Source organism: Camelus dromedarius, chromosome 15 (assembly GCF_036321535.1).
Source record: "Camelus dromedarius isolate mCamDro1 chromosome 15, mCamDro1.pat, whole genome shotgun sequence".
In the NCBI taxonomy this organism is placed as follows: Eukaryota; Metazoa; Chordata; class Mammalia; order Artiodactyla; family Camelidae; genus Camelus; species Camelus dromedarius.
In genome coordinates, this window is record NC_087450.1 from 27,764,162 (window position 1) to 27,787,190 (window position 23,029).

Consider the following 23,029-nt stretch of genomic DNA (forward strand, 5'->3'; position numbering starts at 1 on the left):
CCAGAATGACCAACAGTGTAAACCCAGGTTGCTGGCATCTTCAGATAAATGCGTCTTTCATATTCTCTGAATTGCCAATAAATAAAACATTAACTGTTTTTGTGAGTCTTCCCCTACTCCCAATTTTTCTTCTCCCCCAGTGTAAAGTCCACTGGTTTAAAAAGCAGGATGAAAGTTGTGGACACTTCCCTCCTTCCCCCTCTTTTGCTTGTAGGGCCCCCTTCCCTTTCAGACTTGGTTCCTCTTCGGACCCTCTGCCCAGCTGGCTCCCTAGATAATTCCTCTTCCCTAGCAGCTGCTAGCTTTACCGGGATGGCTCTCTTCCCCAGGGACAGGCTTCCCCTACCTGGGAACAGTTCAGGTGAGATGTGAGAGGCTAGAGCCTAACCCAACTGAAGAGAACAAATCCCCTTGGCACCTCCTTTAGGAGTGGCCAAGACACATCTCACAGCGGGCCCAGGAATCTCTTCCCTTCCTTCTCCCAGTTCCCTCTCAAGGACTCTCCCCAGTTCAGAGTGGCGAGGATGGGGGCAGGAGCGATGCCCCAAAGGGGGCTTTTTGGCAGAGAATGACACGGAGGCTAGATCCCCTGAAAAGGGAAGGAGTTGCTGTTGTTCTCACCACTTGCGCACCGTATTCAGGGAGCTTGTTGCTCCCTTTCCCGGGTGCAGTTCTCACCCACTTCCCGGCCTTTGTGCAAAATTGTGTGAGTCCCGGGGGAGGGAGGCGAGCCGGGGCGCAGGAGGGGCAGACAGATCGTGGGTGGGTGCGGTGAGCCAGATGGGGGCATGCGAGGGGGTGGGGCGCCTAATTGTACAGGTGGGAAGCGCTTGGCTAATCTCATATGCATATTAACTTCTCCTTTCCTGTGGCTCTGCCTCTCTCCAGAGGGACGGGGCTGGGAAAGGGGAGAGAGCGCCGGGGGAGGCAGAGACAGGAGACCAGGGGGGCCCTGCTGCAAAGAGGGCACTCCCTCTGTCCTCTTCCCTCTGCAGCTTCTACCCCAGTCAGGCGCCGTCTGCTGGTCTCCACAAACACATTTCCTTCACTCCAGAATATAGTGATTGTCTCGGCACGGGAAGGAAAAACCAGGCATATCTATTGCTGGAAAAAGAGAAAGGCTAGATGGATAGTGGGGAAAATTGTGAGCAGCGGTTGGTGTTATTCTTTGGGGTCAGAAAACATTCTCTCTCCTTCGAAGGTTCTATTGTATGATCATGTATGTTTGTTATTGAAACTCTCCCCGCCTTCCTCACACACACTTTTGGAGGAAGCTTTCTGATTCTTTTTCTTTTTTTCTTTTATCAGAGTAGGAAGCTTACCTGTCAGTAGCCAACCTCCACCATGTAAAAGCCGTTGTGAATTTTTCATACTTCGTGTCTTCCCTCCCCCCCGCCTTGAAAAGAGGGAATGAACTCTGGCTAGAGAACAACCAAGGAACATTCAGGATAAAATAAGCCTCTGAGGGTAGGGGCTGGAGAGATGTGAGTGAGGTGGGGATGCAGAGGGGCTGAGAGCGGGGCAGGCAGGGCGATGGCTTCAAAGAAATCTAATAAGAAAGAGGTGAGGTTGAATTTGTTGGGTCAGTAAACTCCCTGAATATTCAGCTAATTAGACAAAGGGCCCACAAGGAAATAATCTTTGAGCCTCATAGATGAGGGTGAAGGGAAAAGCACAAGGGTGAGTGACAATATGATAAATTCCTGCTGAAAATCAAGGCAGGTGTAAATGAGGTTTGGTTCCAAATTTGAGACTATGGCCAAAATACATATATAGATGAACCCATGAGCTACCCTGTTTGTAATAGGATTTCTTGTAATCATAAGACATTTTTCTCAGAATAGGGAAAGCATGTATATGCTTGAAAGTGTAAAAGAGAAATCATGTGTGCTGTATTTTAGGAAACAAAATTAAGTCTACCCTCTCTGTTTTGAAAACTGCTAGGTTGACTGTCCAGGTTCATTCTTCTTCATTTTCTCATCATGCCATGCTTCATTTGCACTATTATGAGGTGTCACTTACAAGGATTGCAGGGTGCTGAAAGCACTCATGGCTACCCTGAGTATCTTTGTGCAAGCTGACCCAGTTTGCAAAGATTATGAGGAGGTTTTTTTTTTAATGCATATGAGAAGCAGGTTTTGAGATCACTGCAGGCTCCCATTTTATTTTGCATGTACTTAAAAATATAAGTGATGAAAATACCTCCATAGAAAAACTATATTTTCCTATTAAATAAGCAGAGAACTGTGTGACTGTAAATGATAAAAAGCAAGCCTGCTTGTAATTAAGACTGCTACTGAAAGCTAGCAAGAGTTCAGAATAGACCAGTGTGTTCAGTTGGTGCTGCTTCAGTGATGTACCATATGTGCCAAGCGTAGAATGATGTCAATGCAAAGCTCTGGTTTCCATCTTTACTCCCAGCTCTCCTAAGTACCTCTGCATACTTTCAGAAATTAGCTTAGAGTCTCTCAATAACTTCAGGAGATAAAGGAAGGAGAAAACTATCGTAGGAATGAGCACACCAGTGCCAGCCATTCTCCTCTCACAAAGATGAGCTCCGGAAATTATGCTGCCATGATTAGCTTATACTATTAAAGGGCAAAAGGGCTTTCCCAGAAGGGAACGCTAACGGATTTTAAAAGTGTGGTCTGTAATTGAAGTGGCCCAAGGCTTTTATATAAGGCCAATAATTATCTCTTAAATTGGTAACGTTTCTCTCTCTGAGGCACTCTCATACACAAGTAAACTTTTAGAAGTAGTGGGGGCTTTTGGAAGGAGTGTGGATACCCTTTTCCTTGCAGGAATATTGAGGCATTCCATAGAGGCACCAGAAAATGGACCCAAATCTCTAGTCAGGGTCAGAGAGAAATTAGAATCAACCCTGCATGGCTCAGAGCAATTCTGTGAGCTCAGAGGTTTTGAAACTTGAACTGAGAGGGTCCTCTTTGTTTTTTAATGGATGATCTCTGGGAGTAGAAGTCATTACAAGGAACAGGGCCTCCCCCTTTTTGCTTCCGGCGTGTATTAACAGTGGTGAATACTGTAAGAGAGGCTGATGGCACCTTGCTGGTGTCCCACGGGTCACTTCATTGATTCTGAGGAGGTTTTTGTTTTTCTTTTGTTCTTCTCACAAGCAGGAGGTTGCTGTTTGATAGTGTGATTTCTTTGCTCTTTTGTCCAGCAACCAAGAGGGTTAGTGACACCTTTCAAAACATACTTTACTGTGTCAAAGAGAAATTTAGCTTTTCTGGTAATTAATTCATAGATGTGACCCAGAAGACTTTTGGCTATGAATATTCTACTGAAGTAGATGTTCCTGCCCCACACCTCTTCTTTACTTTGGCTTCTTGGATAAAAATGTATATCACTGCAATATTTTAGACAAGATGGTCAGCTAATATTCCTGGAAGGATCTTTGAGTTAATTATGGTCCAAGTAATCCAAGACTCTAGGATCTTGGTTGCCCCCAACTTCAATATATTTATTTCTTAGGTTGTCCATTCATTTATTTGGTAAGTATATTAGTATTGTAATATGTGCGTGTTTTTGTGTTTGTGCACCGGGTTACATGAAAGGCTAGATAATAAAGAGGGTAATGACAGCAGAGGTGAGAGAGAAGCACTAATATACCCAAGGCATGACCATCAAAGACTTTTGCAGGTTAGTTCTAAAAATCCAAACTATTGTTAGAGTTAATTTTTAAACAAACGGGCAAAACCTGCCCTTTAAAAAACACGTAGGCGCTGTACATAAATGCAAGAAACATAAAGTTCATGTATATGTAGCAGTCATCTAGGACTCAGCATGAAATGATCTGATAAAAATATCAACATAGTGAGTTTTAGTTACATCACTTTATATTGTCCTGTAATATTAATGTTCTAGAAAGAGCTCCTTGCACAATTGCTTCCCACCAAGTTGCTGCATATACTTCCTCTAACAAACCATAGTGTTTTATTTTTCAAATAGAGATAAGGCTTATTTTTCAAATGTAATTAAGACAGAGGATTCACTGATTTAAAATTACACTAGGGTATAAATAATTGAGGCAGCTCGGTCTGGTGAAGATAATTCTTAAAAACACATCTCTGTGAAAATTTGGCCACTGCCACTTATTGGCATTGTGTAAATTTACTAAGATCCTTACTAAGATTATTTCTCAGTCTATAAAATGAAAACACAATGAGTTACATCTCAGTGAAGAATAAATGAGACCATGAGTTTGATAAACCCAGATGACAATACACCCCCAATAAATGTTTATAAGAAGACACTTAGGTTGTTCCCACATCTTTGCTGTTGTGAAGAATGCTACAATAAGCATGGGTGTGCTAATATATCTTCAAAATCCTGATTTCAGTTCTTTTGGATAAATACACGGACATGGCATTGCTGGGGTCATATGGCAGTTCTATTTTTAATTTTTTTAGCAACTCCCATGTTATTTTCCACAGTGGCTACACCATTTTGCATTCCTACCAGTAGTGTATAAGGGTTCCAATTTCTTCACTTCATTAAAACATGTCTTTAATAAAAGCCATTCTAATAAGTATGAGGTGATATCTCATTGTGGTTTTGATTGAATATATAAAGAAAATGTGGAACATACATACAATGGAGTATTATTCAACTTTAAAAAAGAAGGATATTTGACAATATGTGTGATAACATGGGTGAACGTTCAGGACATTTCTGAGTGAAATAAGCCAGTCACAGAAAGACAGGTACTGCATGATTCCAGTTATACAAGGTATTTAAAATAGTCAAATTTGTAGAATCAGAGAGGGACATGGTGGTTGACAGGGGCTGGAGAAAAGAAATGGAAATTGCTAATTAACAGGCATAAAGTGTCAATTATACAGGATAAGTAAGTTCTACAGATCTGTCATGCAACATTGTGCCTATAGTTAACAATACTGTGTTGCACACTAAAAATTTTGCTAAGATGGTAGACCTCACGTCAAGTGTTCTTACCATGATAAAAAAACGATTTTAAAAAATTAGAAGAGATTCCAGAGAGAAACACATATAGTAGCCAAAAGCAGACCTTGAAATCAGGAGACCCTAGTTCTAGTTCTGATTTAGCCAGTGGTTAACTGTGTGACTTCTGGAATTTGGTTATGGCTTTGAACATCAGTTCTCTTCTTGCTCCAAAGTTTGTGGAGCACATTTCTCTCATTTTATAGATATGAAAACAGAGCTCTGAATAAGTGACCTGGACTCATAGAGTCCCCACAAATTAGTAGTGGGGTTGGAAGCAGGACCCATATCTTCTAACCCATCTCCCTTCTCATTCAGAATACTCTTCTCAGGAGCCTAGGCTTCAGCGGCTGCCCTGGTTTATCCAGTTTCCCCTCAACACTGTGTACCCTAAGGCAGTTCTTTTTAGGTGATCAACTAGGATTAGAACCTTGGTCTATGAGAAGCGAATGCAGCAACTGAACTTGGTTCACATAGAGGAAGCCACCTTTGCTCTGCCTTTATTCATCACCATAGTCAGCCATCTGTGTCTCATTTACACTACATGGCATGCCTCTTTTTAATGAAAGGCACAATTGAGGTATAAAGGATCTCGATAATAGTGTTGAACATGCCTTTTTATACTGTTTTGTCATTCATATGCTTTTTTTTTTAATTGGACTAGGATCATTTCCATCTATGAGTTCTAAGATTCCCTTGGCAATAGGGCCTCTTAAAATCCTCATACTCTTATTGTCCTTTCCAGAGCCTTACTGATTCTAAACATACCGTAACTGGAGATATTTTTGCAAAGATTGTATTCAGGTTCCTGAAGCCATCCAGTTGTCCTCATCATTAGGGAGAGGTGGCTTCCTCAGGTGGACAAGGACCATGGTGTGGGAGTCAGGCTCAGGGTGCTTGCCTACTACTTGTCTCTCAAATGAGGTCCTCAGGCATGTCTCTTAGAAAAGCTCCTGCTTCGTTTTCTTGGTCTTTTTGCCTAGTTTTTCTTGATCTGTGTAGGCTGTAGAGTATTTCTCCACACTGAAATTGGTAATAGCCTTTTAAAATATTCCATTCTCTGACAAAATGCAAGATTTTTTTCTTTCAGTGTTGATCATATAACAATGAATTCCCTCAAGCCTTTGACAAAACTTAGGAAAAACAGCTGTATTTTAGGTATATATTTGCACAGAGTCCTTATGTAAAGTGTTTCATTTAATCATCATCATAACCCTGGCAGGGCTTATGATCACCACTTTGCTGACAGGGAAACAGATTTAGAGAGGCGATGATGTCTGCCAGGGTTGCTTCATTAATAAATAGCCACAGTACTTTTGCTTTCTCACTACAATGTCAGAGGGGGGATTTTGAAAAGAATATGGCATTTGAATTTAGAAGACCTGAGTTTGTCCCGGAGTCCTCATTTTCCAATTCCCGTCTTCAAAAAAGCAACAAAAAATTGTTTCCTCATTAGGAATAACATTAGCCCCCCAAAAGGTAGCTAATTCATATAGTTACTAAGAATTGCAAGTAAATATGGATTTGAAATTCATACCTCCATTCTGGTGGAAGACATTTTAGTTAGTATTACACTTCGATGTTTAGCTAAAAAGTAAGTAATAAGGTGGGGATGGATTAAATAATGAGGGACATTATCAAATTCAACTTAAAGCATTATACTCAGGCAGTGGTAGTAATGTAATTGGTCAAATAATAATTCTAACCAAATATTTTATGACTAAAAAATGATGATTCTTGGACAAACTCCCTCTTAATCACCAAATATATAGGCAGTGAAGAAAAACCTGTTCTATTATAGGAACTTAATATCTATGATCCTTGTGAATGGGAACTGAGGTGGTGTAGAAAGGTGTTTCTGCAGTGCTCAATCAAGATACAAGTGGTTATGTACATCTTAGATTTTACATGAAGCTCCTATGAATCTTGTAGACATTTTAATCAAAATATCAGACTTTTTTTGGCTATGGGACCTCCAAGTTAAATGTATTATATAATGTGACCCACAGTTTTTACAAGCAAGGTTATGGACTTATATGTTCATGTACACATTTGATTTTTTTTCCACATAACTAAATTGATGAGAAAAATATTATGATATGCCTGAAAAATTATCAATGAGAAAGAAAGTAAATGGTAAGGGAATGATTTTTAATGTGTGATAAAACAGAAGACAGTGACATTTACTGACTTGGACATCACTTCTGCACAGTTTTGATTATCTGGGTTGCCATTGGACTAACGTCAGTACATGTAATTATTTATGTGGTTCAGGCTATTAGTTACCATCTGGTCATCATGACTGCAGGATTCAGAGATGCTAAAGAAAGAGAAATGGTATTTTTGATGCTCCTTAAAGCTGAGGCGATTTTGGTTTCTGGGATCTCCAGTTTTATATTAAGATTGAATTATCTGAAGTGTGCATAGTTCTACAGCATAAAGCACATTGCTGTGAGTGATTGTGATGCTGTTCTAAAAAGCATATGTACATTTAGGGCAAATGTGGAAGCTCACTGTCTTGGTCCTTTGATACTGTCCAATTAGCACTTTTATTTGGGCAAACAGCAGGGCATTTTAAAGAAATGTGTATTTTTCCTGATGAACTTCCCCTTCACATTTGTCAAGATAAATGCTCTACTTCACATCTACGTCATTTTGTATGTAGTTATCCTTTTCAGTTATCAAGTACACTATAAGCCAGTATAGAGAAATAATAACAGAGCATGACTGGTTTAAATACCTTTGGAAATTTTTGCCTAACAGGTGTATTCTACAAATTAAATTTTTTATTTATTTTACAGGGCATTATTTAATAGTCTACTTATTTTGTATTTCTTATTGATTTCTGAAAATCTTGTCGTATTAGGCTGTGCATACATACTCATTGTAAATTGGTCACTTTCTACATTACATCTTTCCAAAGTTGAAATAACAAAACATTTTTCAGCACTCTAGTCTACACTTCCTTGAAGTCCACACTTTTAACATTTTCAAAATTGCAATGTGCTGTATCAGTCATTTTTTATGTCTACTGTCAAAGTATTAACATATGCTGGAATAATATGTATAATAAATGAATCTCTGTCAGCAAAGTGGTTAATTGGACATGCTGTTGTATATGCAAATAATGTGTTTGGTTTCCCCACTCATTGTTTTCCTTGGGACTTGTCCTAAGTGAGATAATAGAGTTTTTGATGCTTCTATAGACAATTTATCAGACAGTAATCAAAAGTAGAACACTGCCGATAGGTTTCTGATAAATATCTTTATACAGAAGCCTTGTGTTTTAGTAGAAACACAAGGTATTGATTGTCTGGGTGCCTTTGTAATGACTAAAATACATAACCCCAGTCTATTTGTACTTGACAGGAATAAAACTTTTGCCTCAGTAATCTTATGTTAAAACAACAAAACTTCATTTTTACTTTTCAATAAAATAAATAAAAATTGTAATCATCTTTACCCAAGTAGTTAATTCAACTCTTGGCTTATAGCGAAGAAGTAAGTGACTTAAATATTTCAGGAGTATTTCACTATCCGAATTCTCCCCAGTAAAATGGCTGTGCGGAAGAAGAACTAGGGTTATGGAAAGTGGTGGCAAATGGCCAATTACATCATTTATTTATTTCAACCATCACTCAGTACTTATCATATCACAGGTACTGTTCTAAGCCCTTAACAAAATACCAACTCATTCAACCTGTGTGGTAGGTAATATTAATTTCCCATTCCACATCTGAGGATATTAAGGCACAGCAAGTTTAAGAGATGACAGAGTTACAAAACTAAAGTTGTGGGGCCTGAATTTAAACCGAAGAAGGTTCACTCTGAAGTCCATGCTCTTAACCCCTGTGTTATGCCAGCGACACACATAATTTCTCCTGACTGAGCATTTTGTTTTCTCCTCCAGCTTTTATCACCAGTGGTACATAAAGGGACCAACCATGGATGACTATCTGGACTTGCTTTGTTTAATTTACAAGTCATTTCACTGAAGGTTTAGTGCCTTATCCTTATCTCCCAATTTGTTTTGAAGTATCCTGCTTCTTAACTGCACGGGGCATCAGGAGGCCTCCCTGTGGCTGCCTTCCTCATCACTGTATTTGTTTTGACTGATTTATTCATCTTGATACCCACTACCACATCAAGAGTGCAGGAATGATTGATTTAAGATGCTTATTAATGTTTATTAATTTTTTTCGTTCTAGCTGGCAAATACATTCCCCACTAGATTGATAGATCTGCTGTGATAATAGACTAATTTGCAAGTGCAGCCATGATTTACAATTAAAAGGAAACAGTTGCAATGTATCTGATTATGTGATTATATTCTCATGAGATGAAAGGAATCCCTCTGTAAATAGTTAATAAAATTGTATAGTTCTGAAAGCAGGGTATAGAGAAATGACTGACAATGAATAAACTACTTCAGGTATTTACCCTAAGTTTAATTATGATTTCTTCACTATAAAACCTTTAAGATTCAAAAAATTAAATGTTTTGGTTATATGTGCATGATATTATATGACTACATAAAGAATTTAAGCATTTTCCCCCACTCATTTCTATTCAGACTCTTAAGGCATCATTCAGAAAGGATGGCAGGTGCTTTGAAGTTTGAGTTTCTTAGCTACATTTTTCTTAAAGATTCTTTGGTTTCTCCAATTTAATATCAGAATTTTCATTCCAGTTTAATTACTGGCATTGCATTCATTCCACTTATGCTAACACCTCGTGACTTCTAGGAATTCCCTAGTGAGACGAAGGATTACTCTTTTAGATCTCTTTGTCTCCACCAACTAACTTACTCGGGCAAGTTTCTCAGCCTCTCTGAGACTTATTTTCTTCAAGATTAAAATAGGACCTATGATCTCTACTCTGTAGGGTTGTTGTGAAGACCAGATGTTTGATGTAACCATCTGCCCCAAGTCCTGATAAATGGCTGCTCTCTCCAGTAGATTAATCTCTCTCCAACACTAGGTCCTCTTTGCTGTGGACTCAATTAAGGAAAAACAAAAAACAAAAAACAGGAAGGACTGAGGTTAGTTATAAAAACGACTATCGTCAGAGTCTTTTGGAACAGACTGTCTTCTTATCCTGCTAGACTGTTGGTAGATTCCTTAAGTAAAGACAAGGAGTTGAAGTTGAGATCCTTTCCTGGCATTTGACTAATCCAAAAAAGGGTGACAGAGATATTCACAAGAGGGTATTTTGCAAAAAACCAACAATTTTTATGCCCTCTGTCCCTGTGGGAGTTACACCAGGAAACCAGCATCAGAGCTTAACTGCCAAGGCTATTGGTGCATCTTAGTGTTGGACATTTGTATTGTTAGCTTAAAAAAATTCTTTTAAAATTTAGATTTAGCACTCCTTAAGATATGGTAGGGAGGAGAAGGCACGGATGATAAGGGGAGATTTAGGAAAATGATTCCACCTCTTTTTTGCCCAATCAGCCTCCAAAACTGGCAGCCAACCCAAAGCCATCTTTACTGGCAGAAAGAGGTTTAGGTAAAAGAAACAGTATTTCCTGGCCCAGAATCACCATGTCACTTCTTTTACTGTGGCCACTTGGCTGCTGATACCAGAGCCAAATGCTCAGAATCTAGCATTTAAACAGAACACCAGCATCTCAGAATACCTAATCAAATAAAAATGCTCAGCAACTGTTCTTGAATCACCTGTTTTTAAAAGATAGCTAGCCCATTTCTTAAAATAAGTGAATGTTTAACAAGAACTTAATATCCATGCTTGATTCCCCCCCCCCCTTCTTAAAAGTGGCTCTCTTGGGGATTGTGTAGTCAGCAACATTTCACAAGAGTTTGAAGCAAAATTCTTTCAGGCATGTGATCGCTTGGGATGAGGTAGACCTTGAGATACTCTCTGCAGGGTGAGCCATCACTTCCACACTCCAGCGTGAAGAAATGCTTTGAGGTGGTATCAACAGTCAGGAAGCCTTAGCATCGGAGTATGAAGTCAGCGCAAGATGTGTTTAAGACAAGCAGCTAATGAGATGAGTTGGCTTTGTTGCCTCTCCCCACAAGGGGTCCTTAGTGAGGTACGTGCCAGCAACACGTTTCATCTCTGCAGCTACATAGCTTGAGTTTCCCCCTAAATGAAGGTGATCCTGTAGGTGACAGATAATGGTGAGGAGTGTTCTTGGAGAAAGCCTTGCCTGGCCCCTCCAGGGAACGTGAGTCTCGGTCTCCCCTCAGGCCTTCGTGCACTCTGTGGTGTTTTGGGTAATCTGGAGGCTCTTCATGTGGAGTGCCTGCCATCCAGAAAAAGGACCTTCAGAGGACATGCCTTGGCAGTCTGTGCTATGTGCGCTGTCGGTGTTTAGAAGTCAGACAAACCATTGCCAGCAAGGGAGTCAGAAAAAGCTCCGTAAGGGAAGTAAGCCTTTAGAGAAACTTTGAAAGATGGGTATGTGGTGAGTAGGGAGGAAGGCATTCTTAACCAGAGCAAATAGCATGAGCAGGAAACATCACCTTCACTGCCCATGTGCTTTTACTCCACCTGTGCCTTTCTTTCTTTTTTTTTTTTTTTTAATGGTGCAGTGATTGTAAATTCAGTGTTTCTTGGTCATTCCAGACAATTGGGTCTGACCACCAAATGAATGGCTGTGTGTGTGTGTGTGTGTGTGTGTGTATGCACGGGCATGTGCATGAGTTCTTAGACATGCACCTATCAAACAGTATAAATATTTTCTTTTCCAGCCTTGGGGAAAGAGAGCACAGAAGAGATCTCATTCTTCACTTAGCTATAAAACACAGTGCTGTGCTCACTGGACACTGGCTTGGAGATGCCAGAGAGGAGCATATTCTAGAGTGAAGGACAGACACATAGAGAGACCAAGAGCTCCCCAGGAGCAAGGCAGTGCTCCATTCTTTTGCCTTCAAGATGCCCTGATGCCCTTGCTGTTAGAAGTCCTGCTTCTGCAAAGAGAACATGATAAAGGAGAGAGATGTTGGGAGCTGACTTTCTGTTTTTATATAATTCCTTTCATTCCGCCTCCTCATTCACAATGTGCAGATATTTAGGTTATTACCAAAATGTGGGTGTTTGTACACTCTCTGCTGGCAAATCAGTGTTCTAACAAGTGCCAAGAATGCAGAGACCAGTCAATCAGCAAGTGCTTATCGGAGTGCCTGCTGCTTGGGGGGGACATTGTCTTACTGTCTCCAAAGGACAGAGCCTGAAAGTGGTGTCAAATCCGTCCTGCTGCCTCAGGCTTTAAAACTCAACGTGTCTGCCTCGTGTTCTCACGAACACTTCAGGGAGGTCTTCCAAGTGTCCTAGAGTTGCCAGTCTGAGAGGTGAGAGCCATCTCTTTCATTCCACTGCTGCTTTACAGACATGTCTGCCTACCCATCAGAAGGGCTGGACCAGTACAAAGCTTCCTTCGTTACCGATTTCTATAGGAAACCGACAAGTGTCCTGTTGGTAGTTGGGGAGACGTTTGATTACATTTCCATTTTCACATTTGTAGAGCTCTTAACGTTAAAAAATGGTTTCTCATGTTTTATCCTGCGTGATACCCACAGTAAACCTATAAGTTAGGCATGGCAGGTTTCACCCCATTTTGCAGGTGGGGAGACGATGTGGTTCGGTCACTTTAAGTGGCCTAACTTAGTCACGTGTTTTTGAATGGCAGAGCCAGGACTTACACACAGTGTGCTGATTCCCAGAGTCCATTGCTGCTGCTCCCACACTAATGGGTGAGCACAGCTTAAGATATGGATTAAGGGTAGGCCTAAGGATTCTGCAGGGATCCTGGGAAAGAACTACTGAAAGGGCCCAGTCTCCGTAGACCGACTGGGCTCCTAAAAAAGATAAGAGGGGGTGAGGCCCTATAAGATAAAATAAAGTAAAAGTAAAGGTTATTTGGTGAGATGGTCAGGATTAGAGACTGACCCTTGATACGTTTTGTTAGTGTGATGGTTCAATTTTCTTGTTCCTTATTTAGGGTTTGTCTTTTAGAAAAGAAATGAGGATTCTAGCTTGAAGGACGAACTCACTGGCTTTTGATCATTGTTGAAATAACTCAGAAAAGTGTAAATACAGCCCGGGAAGACATTCAGGCTTAATACATCTTTATTTAACTAATGCTGTAATGTTTTTTAGATGAACAGTGACAAGAAGCTGTATATAATTAAACCACCCAATTACTTGTAGGAAATTATTTAAGGGCACTTGGAAAATTGAGATAGTCTGTCAAGAACTTAATAATTAAAGCATTTGATTCTTCACAAAGACGACAAAGAGACTTACCAGGAGAGTCTCACTTTGGAAATGTATTTTGCTTATAACAGTATGAAAAATGATGCCCAGCTGGTGAAAAGGTCAGCGTTCCCCCTGAAGCAGAGACCTCGCTAACCCGGTGAACAGGAATGCTTCCAGGTGTTATATCAAGTAACTTAGAGATTATGGTGAGATATATTCAAAGTGTGTGTTTGTAGAAACACTCTCTACATTTTCAAAACAGCACTCTGATTTTTCCTGGATTAAATTATCTGAGGACAGGGAGAGTGGGTTTTGTGATATCTGTGACACCTAATGTAATGCCCTACAATAAATACTCAGGGCTACAGAAGCATTACTAGAATGATTCATGGAAGGCCTCCTTACGTAGAAGCAATGATATGTTCATACTGTTAGTTGGAACTGACTTTAAAGCTGGCTACAATCAGCAAGGTATGATTTTTGAGCTTTATGAATAGCCTTAAATGTCTAAATGTTTTTCCCAATTGCCTGTGATTCCACCATTAGAGATTCATTCTTCAATGCGTTGATAGCTTTTATTAACATTTGTTGTATGTTAAAAGAGCGTGAAATTTAGAGTCATGGTCCACCAGTTGCTGGCTGAATGACCTCTTTAAAATGGGTTAGAAATGACAGTCCCTGTCCTTACCGAACCATGTTATGTGAGGAATAAATGACAATGTTTGTGAAGTGCTATATAAATTATATTTAAGAAGAATAAAAACATTTTAATAATAAATGTAACCCAGCTACTTAGGAAATAGTAATACATAAAGCTGATGTGCACTGATGGGTGTTAAAATTTAAACTGTATCAGAATCACCTAGGGAGCTTATTGAAACTGCAGATTCTGGGGTAACCCTGCACCCACCTGCCCCAAGATTCTGTTCTGTTCTGTAAATTTGGGTTAGGATTCAAGATTTGCATTTTTAAATACTCACTTTAAGAGATTCTAATGTAAAGGGTCCTTAAACAAATTTTGAGCAGTACGACTTTATGCCATTATCAAACAATATCTTCAACTGTTGTCTTGTACCTGCCTCTTTCTAAGCCCCCAACATAAATTGTCTAATGAACAAGTAGATAGTGATTACTTTATATCCGGAGGATGCAGGGAAATCACTTGGATACAGGAAACAAAGATGTGGAAAAGTATCTCCGACCTGATATCATCACATTAGTGATCAATTGCATTTGACAGAATATTAGCAAAGACAATAACAAGCTGTTAAGTCTATTGCCTTTCTCCTAGGAAGGACTGTTACACATAAAAGTAGTCCTATAGGAAGTGGACTGCAAGCATTAATGGCTCACAGCTATCGTTTTGATGGAATGAGTTGTCTCCACATTCAGCCAACTCTTTACTTTTGCGGTGGAGTTACACTTTTGAGGGTTGTCTGCATGAATATAGAAGTAGAGACATGCACACAGACAATTTAAAAATCTGTAACCTCCTTTTGTCTTTCCATTTACACATTTTTTTTTTGTCCTTTATTCCAAGTATCCTTAGAAAGGGTTATTTTAGTCTATAATGCTAACTAAGGTGCCATTCTTTTTTTTTTTTTCCTCTACTAAAAAAAGTCTTTTAATGGTTAACATTTTTTGCTTTGACAAAGAAAGCTTTTGATGCAGGTGTTATTTCAGCACACATTTCATCATATCCTATGATAATGTTTTAGATTTTGTAATGTCTTTTCCAAGTTTCATCTCTTTTAAGGGTTGTGATGTTTTAATGTTAAATCTTTTATGAACTTCCTCTTTCTTGGTCTTTTCCCTAAATCATCTATACCTTTCTGAAAAATGACATTATTATTGGGTTATAATTTTTCATTCTTTTTGACTTTATGTGGATGACAGGTATATCTCTAGAACCAGGCACAGGGAGTTTAGGATTAACTAGCTCCTATCCCTAATGTTACAGATGTAGACTCTGAGACCCAGGAAGATTAAATACTCAGCTGTTCGTTTCTTCCCCAGTTCTGCACTGCTTTTCTCTCCGCTTTATTCATGAGTTACCTGAACTCATATCCAAGCCATTCTTTGTGAAGAATTTTAAATGGAGCAAGTCCCCTGGCAGGAAACAAACTCTGAAAAACTGAACAAGTTTTCCATTTATAGTTTGAGAATGTCTTTTATTTTGGAGCTACTTTATTCATTAAAATTTACTTGAATGGAGAGCAACCATAACTTCTATGTGCAATATTAAGCTGACAGTTTTAAAATGCTTCCTTGCCTAATTTATATTACTATGGAGATTTTTAAATGGAGAGAAAATAGCGTTGGGGGTTGGGAGAGGTAGGGAAAAGGAGGTAATGGGAGAAAGGATTTTCTAATATGAATATCCTTGGAGATGTGAGGTTGAAGCAAGAGGACATGGCCTTGTTTCAGAATTCCATCGTTGTTAATGTAAGAAGGAAACAAAGAGGCTTCCTGTGAATTTAAATTCTTCCATCAAACTCTTAAGACATGTAGAGATAATCCATATTTTAAGTAACATTTGTTGTCATTGATTATCATTATTACCTTACAAGAATTAGAAAACAGAGAAAAAAATTGCGGCATCCATAATCGGAATACCCAGAGATAAGCACTGTTAGAAACTTTGGTATTTTTTTTTAGTAGTTTGTCTTTTGTATGGCTTAAAAACTGAAATTTATTTCAGATTTAAGAAGAGTCAATAAATTTGAGATAAATAGGATTCTACTGTACATACTGTTTTGCAGCCCCTTTTTAAATAAAATATATATGGAGAACATCTTTTCTTGATACTAATTTTCTTCTAAAATACAACTGTATAGTCACTGCATGGTATTCTATCTAGACCATACTCATTTCACCAATCTTTTTTGTTGTTGTTGTTAGACCCTTAGATTATTTCCATGTAAAATTTTTATAAACTCTGGTATCATAGGTGATACTTAAGTATTTGTATTCCAAGTGTGGAAATTCTAAGCTAGAAGGCATGGCTATTTGTAAGGGGGGGTGGTGGCACTCGTTACTAAACTGAATTCTAACCCCTACCCCACATTACATCCCTCTACACTGCCTCCTGGGCTGTCTCCGTATCCTGGCACACTGGCCATCCCAGCTTATAATGACCACTTTCAGTTTTGTCATTTTATAGGCAAAAAAGTTATTTCATTGTTTTAACTGCTTTATCCTTTTTTTGATTTCTACTGTGTTTGAACATCTTCACATGTGAATTTGCCAATTATACTTCACCAAGTTACCTGTTCATTATGTACTCCAGTCTGTCTAGTGGGTTGTTCCTTTTGTTCACACTGATTTGTAAGATTTCTTTATAAATGTTGTTAATCCTCTACTGTATCTGGGGCTAACATGTTCATCAGTTAATTACCTGACTTTTAATTTTATTTATGATGCTATTAATGTATAGGGGTTTAATATTTTCATGTAGTCAAATCTATTGTCATTTTTCTTTATTGCTAATTCCATTTTTCGTCACCTTTTCACCCTCCACCCCCTTGGAGATGATTCTGCATGTTGGGGCATTTTTTTTATATTTCCACAGGCAGGAGATACTGAGCTAGCATCTATTCAGATAACTGTGATTGAAATGACAAGAGACAAGGTGTGTTAGAAAGTTGACCAAGCAAGCAGCTATGGGTCAAGGGTGAAGTGCAGGAAGCTGCTAACAGCATAGTGAGGTCTTGGAGTTTAGGAGTGGGATAGGGGTACCAGAATTAATAGAAAAAGATTAGAGTATTTCCAATTCTTAAGAACACTGCAGCCTAGAGAATGAGGGTAAAGGAACTGAATGTTACTGTCTTTCCTGTTCTGTGTTGCTAGCCATGGTGCTGAACTGTTTATGCATATCTATGCCATACAGTGGCCTCTCAGATGCTCTCTGTTCTATGAATCTTGTTGACTGCTTCATTTTTGTAAGCAAGGAGTCTAAGAAGAAAATCAGAATACATATATAATAACTCTTCCTTCTTCCCTATAAGATTAAGAAGCATGCTGAAGTTCTTTTTTGTTGTTGTTACACAGTCTCCCTTTAAAAAAATAAGTTATAGTTCAGATACAATGAAATGTACACATTTTCAGTGTACAACTTGATGGAGGAATTTTTACCTATTTGTATTCCTCATCCAGGTCAAAACACAGAATATTTCTATCTTTATAAGGTATGGTTCTCAGTGAAAGAGCTTACCCATCCCATGCCGCCCAAAACCACTATTCTGATTTCTGTCTAGATGAATTTGCCTGTCCTGAACTTCATGTAAATGGGGATCATGAAGAAGGTTCTCTTTTGTGTTTGGTTTCTTTGTATCAGCATAATATTTTAAAAAATTACCCATGTTGTTATATGTATCGTTAGTTGGTTCTCTTTTATTTCTGAATAGTATCCCCTTGCATGGATATACTGCAGCTTGTTTATTGGTTCTCACATAGATGGACATCATGATTTGTTTCTGATTTGGGACTGCAGTGAATATGAACATTCTCCTATCAGTGCGGACACAGGTGTTTATATCTGTTTGGTTGTATACTGAAATTGGGAAGACTGGGACATACAGTAGGTACTTGTCAGACACTGCCCCACAGTTTTTCAAGGTGGTGGTATGATTTTACAGTCCCACCAACAATTGTTTCCACATCCTTGTTTACACTTAGTGTTGTTTACCTTGTTAATTTTATCCATGTTGTTAGGTGCGCTCAAATTTTATTTTGGATGTTCTGGCTGATCCCAACAGAATGAAAAGCAATACAAGTGTTTGCAGGATGAAGTTCTTTAGCAAAGAAAGCCTAAGAATTACAGGATGTATGCTTTGAAAGCATTTTTAAAGATAGTGTCAGTTTTATGAAGTTAAAGAAGGTAACAAACTAAGAGCTGATGGACACAGAATCAGCTATAAATTAAGTAATGCTAAATAGAATTTGAAGATAAAGTTCCATGTGAAAACTTCAGTTATAGTCAAGTCTCAGGTCCTCTCCCATAATCTCCTGGCCTCCTTTGGTTATGCTCTTTCTCTTCCATTATTTGCCTGAGCCTGCAGCTGCCAGCCTGCAAGTTTCATTTAATAAGTGAAGTGTTATTTTAAGAAGTTAAAATACTTATAAAAATTGCTTTCTAATTTTATATGTGCTAAGTCTCTTGCTGTCTTTAGATACAGCAAGTAAAATATAATGATCTCAGTAAACATCTGAGGAATAAAATTATTTTTAAAGTTGAGGAAAAATATATCGCTTAATGTAATTGCTGCTAAAATTGTTTCATAGTTTTAGTTTAAATTGCTTGTTAATAATTGCTGGCATTTATTCAATACACCTCTCAGCACAGTATACACAATACATTAATTAATGTGTTAAATATTAAAATTAGACTGTGAACATAAATAAAATATTTCCAAAATATGAAAAGCTAGTCCACCAAATGAAAATTTTTAAAAATGTGGCACTTTTTTCACTTTGATGAGAACCAATAAACATTATACAAACATAATGAGAAGGGTAAAATACTTAGTGTGTATTCTTTTTGAAAATATATTCAAACAGTAGATCATGCTTAATTACTTTCTCTGTTAAATATGTATCTTCCAGGTTTTTGTTTATTTTGAAACTTACTGATTAGAATCTATAGATTAGAGAACTGTGAAGAAGGAAAAGTGATATATTGAAATCTTTTTACTATGCTCACAAATTTTATCAGATTAATTTCAAAATAATGAAAACAAAACCATATAAAATATTAACATAGCAGTAGTATGCATTTTACAGTGCTCATTTGTATGTGGCATTTATCTCTGCATTGAAGAAGAATCTCAAAAATATTCCTAAAATTAGAACCAAGCCTCTTCTAATTCTAAATTCCAGATAATTATTTGAATAATACTGTTAATAATAGTGAAAACATCAATATATCGCTATTCAGATGTTCTTGTAAGCAGAAAGCAGCGGACTTGGAGTTAGGCAGACCCAGAATTTGCATTCTGACTCTGCTTGGTGGTGGGACTTTGGACAAGTTTTCTCATCCATAAAATGGGAGTCCTACTAACTCACCTTCTTAGGATATTTGAATGACTGTGTAAAGTGCTTCTCATTAGAACATTAGCAAATTTTAGTCCCACTCCCCTTTAGAGAGGTTAGGAGCTCTTTTTGTTTTTCCTGAAGTACGGTCAATTTACAATGTTGTGTCAATTTCTAGTTTACAGCATAATGTTTCAGTCATTCATATATATATACACACACACACACACATATATTTATTTTCATATTCTTTCTCATCATGGGTTACTACAAGATATTGAATATAGTTCCCTATACTCTACAGAAGAAACTTGCTGTTTATCTATTTTATGTATAGTAGTTTCTCTTCCTTATTCATCCATGGGACCTGATGAAGGGCACTGCAGACTTTATCTCCATCTATTCACATTCTTCTTTCCAGTGGTCACCTATCTATAGGACCTGCCCTCATATCAGCACCATCCTTTCTTGTCTCTTCAGCACAGGGTACAGTCTACATCCTAACTTTGTTATGATTCATCCTTCCCTTAGTATTTATTTCACTGACCTACTATTTTCTTTCCATTCTGATTGTTCCATCCTCTGCCTCTCTCTCAGTTTCTTCCTCTCTGCCACTGAGGTACAGAAATACTGTTTTAAGTCCTCTCCCCTTTTTCTACCTTCTCTCTCTCTCTCTTTTTTTTTTTTTTTTTAGTGATCTCATCAACCATTCTCATTTCTTTCCTCAGTCCCAACTGTTCTCTTGGATTTTCAAATCCATCCTGGACTTTTTCCACCTGAATTTCTGGACAACACATTAAAGTCCAAGAATAAAAGTGAACACACCTTCCCCACCACTAGAAACTTTTCCTGCAGAGTCAGATGGAGGTTTTTCAGGGTCTAAAGCTAACATCATTCAGAGTGCCAGTTAAGGAAAAGAATGCCAAATGTTAAATAAAAATGACCATAGCCCCTCCCATGCCACCTGGTGTGAGGGGAAGTATGACTAAAGAAAAGCTGGAGCAGAAAGACAGAAGTTTAAGCATCAAGATAGAAATGACGTCTGCATATGGCTGTGAACAAACCGCGAGGGTCCCTCTGCCCAGGGCTCTGAAAGAAGTCCTACACACAGTCACCGTGAAGCTTTAGATTCATCTGTTTCAAGTAAATTGATTCCATCTTCTCGGTCTTTCTAAATCTTAAACGGCACCCCGATATTATTTTGGTCCCTAAGGTACAAAACCTTTAAATTAAAGTAATTTTTCTTTCTCTCTGCCTTGATATCTAATCAGTTGCCTAATGGCTGACTTGCATTCTTCCACTCCTATGGCCACTGCCGAGTTGGGTCCCAGAACCTCGTGTGGAGACCATTTCGGTAGCTTGCTCACTAGTCTTCCTATTTCACATCTACTCAAGGGTATATAGCCTGCTTGACATTTAGTCTCACTAAGGTATTGCTGTCATCCCACTCCTACCAAAGTAAATTCAAATAGTTCACATGCCCAAGTCTTACATTTGAAACCTTTCCTTCCTTGGCCCCAGGCTCCTGTTTTCCCACACTGTTTCAGGTCTTTGCTGAACTCTCCATCTGACAGCCACCTTACAAGCTACGCTGAATTACTCAGTTGCTAGCACATCTCTTTTGTTTCTGGCTGTTGGTACTCACCGTCCTTGGAATTGGATGATACCACTTGTTAGCTCACCATTTATTAAGACAAAGGAGTATTTTCCTCAACTTGTTGTTTTCCAGCTCATTGACTTGCTTATAGTATATGTTTACTAAATGTTTGTTTTAGTGAACAAGTACATACAGGCGTATTTTGGGAAAGGACGTGGAGCTAGGTCAAGTATTGATTTTAAAAACTTCGCTTTTTTTTTTTTTTAAACCATGATGCTTTTCATTCAATCATTTATAAGGTTAGAATATTGGATATTGGCAGGGGTGTAAATAAAATGTGAGGCTATGGAGAAAGTTTTTCATAGATTGGTATGTCCATTCATTTTCTGAAATCCACTTTGCTCTGTCTTCCCATCTTACATTTGATCCTCCCCTAAACATTGCAGGGGCCTATTTGCACTCTTTTATTCAGAAATACACACTGAGTGCCTAGTGGGTGCCAGGCATTGTGTCTGTTCTTCAGTGTCTCTAGTATCTCAGTGGGAGGCAGACTTTGAAATTGAAACACAATAAAAGCATTTGTTCTCGATGCGTAGTCCCCAAACCAGCAGCATCAGCATCACCCGGGGACTGGTTAGATGCAAATTCTTCTATCCCAACCAGACCTAATAAATCAGGAACTCTGAGGTTGGGGCCCAGCAATCTGTAGTTTAATAAGCCTTCCAGTAGATTCTGCTGCATGATAAAGTTTGAGAACTACTGTTATAACGTCTTGCTGGAGCATAGCAGGCACTGGACATCTGTAGAGGGTACAGTGACCCTGCAGGGATTTGTTAATTGGGTAGAAGAGGTTTCTGATAAAGTTTTATGGAAGTTAAGACCTAGGAACTGAATTTTGGGAGAATATTTATAGCTTTTTTACGCTTGCATTTTACTAAATTCTAATATAATCTATCATACAACTAAACCATTTCAACTTTTCAAAATTACAGTTCATAATGAAAAATAACACTAAAGTTATTTTATAGTCAAGAGAGACATCACCATTTTAGAATGTGCTTTAAAATGCTAGTAGGCTGATAATACAGATAAAACAATGCTATCAAGGAATGGACTGTCCTCAGGGCTAATATTATCCTTTAAAGTTTAACTCCATGAGGTTAATTTCTGAATTGTAGCTTTAGAATTTAAGTTCTCAAAGATGCTTGTTTTCTCTAATTTGGAATGAACGATTTGAAATATGAAAATAAAAATGGGAAAAAAAATCAAACAGCCTTGACTTATAAGTAAATCTTTGGCAGAGGCAAGGAATGAATCTGTATCTAAATTCATACTCTGCCTCTATTCATCCTTATTGGTTGTCAAATCTAGTGATAGATTAGAAATCTTTGCATAGTTACAGCGTAGCATCATTCTAAGAGTGATCCCCCGAAAATTTCCTTGTCTAAGACATCACTATTGTCAATTCCTTACTTAAAATGTGTGCATATTGAGGAGGTTGTCTTCTAGTGATCAAGGGGATTAAACCCACGTTACCAAACAACTTTGACACATGAGTGAACAGAAGTCTCCTTGATGGGCCAAGTTAATAACCCCAGCTCCCCTGTTCATCCCCTGTCCCAGCACATCACCCATTAAGGAGTATTTTGAGTATTTTCTTTTCTTTTTAAATGACTGTTTTGGGGCTGTTCCCCTTCTGTTATGGAGCTGAGGTGATAGAAGGGAAGTGGCCTGTGTCCCTCATTAGCCCTTGTTTCCAGGTTACCCTTCTTGATGTCATGCTGGGCAGGCAGGCAGTGCTCAGCCTCTAGCTTAAACCCAACTCTGCCTTGAAGAGCACATCAATTAATCAACAAGTATGTAGAGGAGTGAAATAGTGTATGATTTACTGCATGACTTAGACCTGACTCTTTTTTGACTTCACCGTTTTTCAGCGCCAGGGTCGTGCGTGGGTCACTTTACCAAGCTAAGCACCACCTGTAGCTTGGTTAATTTTCTCGTGTAAAGTAAAGAGGATAATACTTACATATTACAGTTTGATGTGAAATTTAAATGAGATAATGTTTTTAAATACTTTAATGAAACCCCTGGCATGTTTTTCATAGATACTAGCTACTTCTAGTTACATTATTGTTTATTATTATTTAATTATGGAATAGGATATTGTGTTCTTCTTACTGTGGACTAGAAGACAGCATT

At 38.4% G+C, this 23,029-nt stretch overlaps 1 protein-coding gene across 25 annotated transcripts in view; it reads left to right on the plus strand.

Moving 5' to 3' along the window:
- NRXN1 (neurexin 1) overlaps positions 1-23,029 on the plus strand; it is a 1,020,679-nt gene that overhangs the window by 627,727 nt on the left and 369,923 nt on the right. The gene's annotated exons all lie outside the window — the stretch shown is intronic.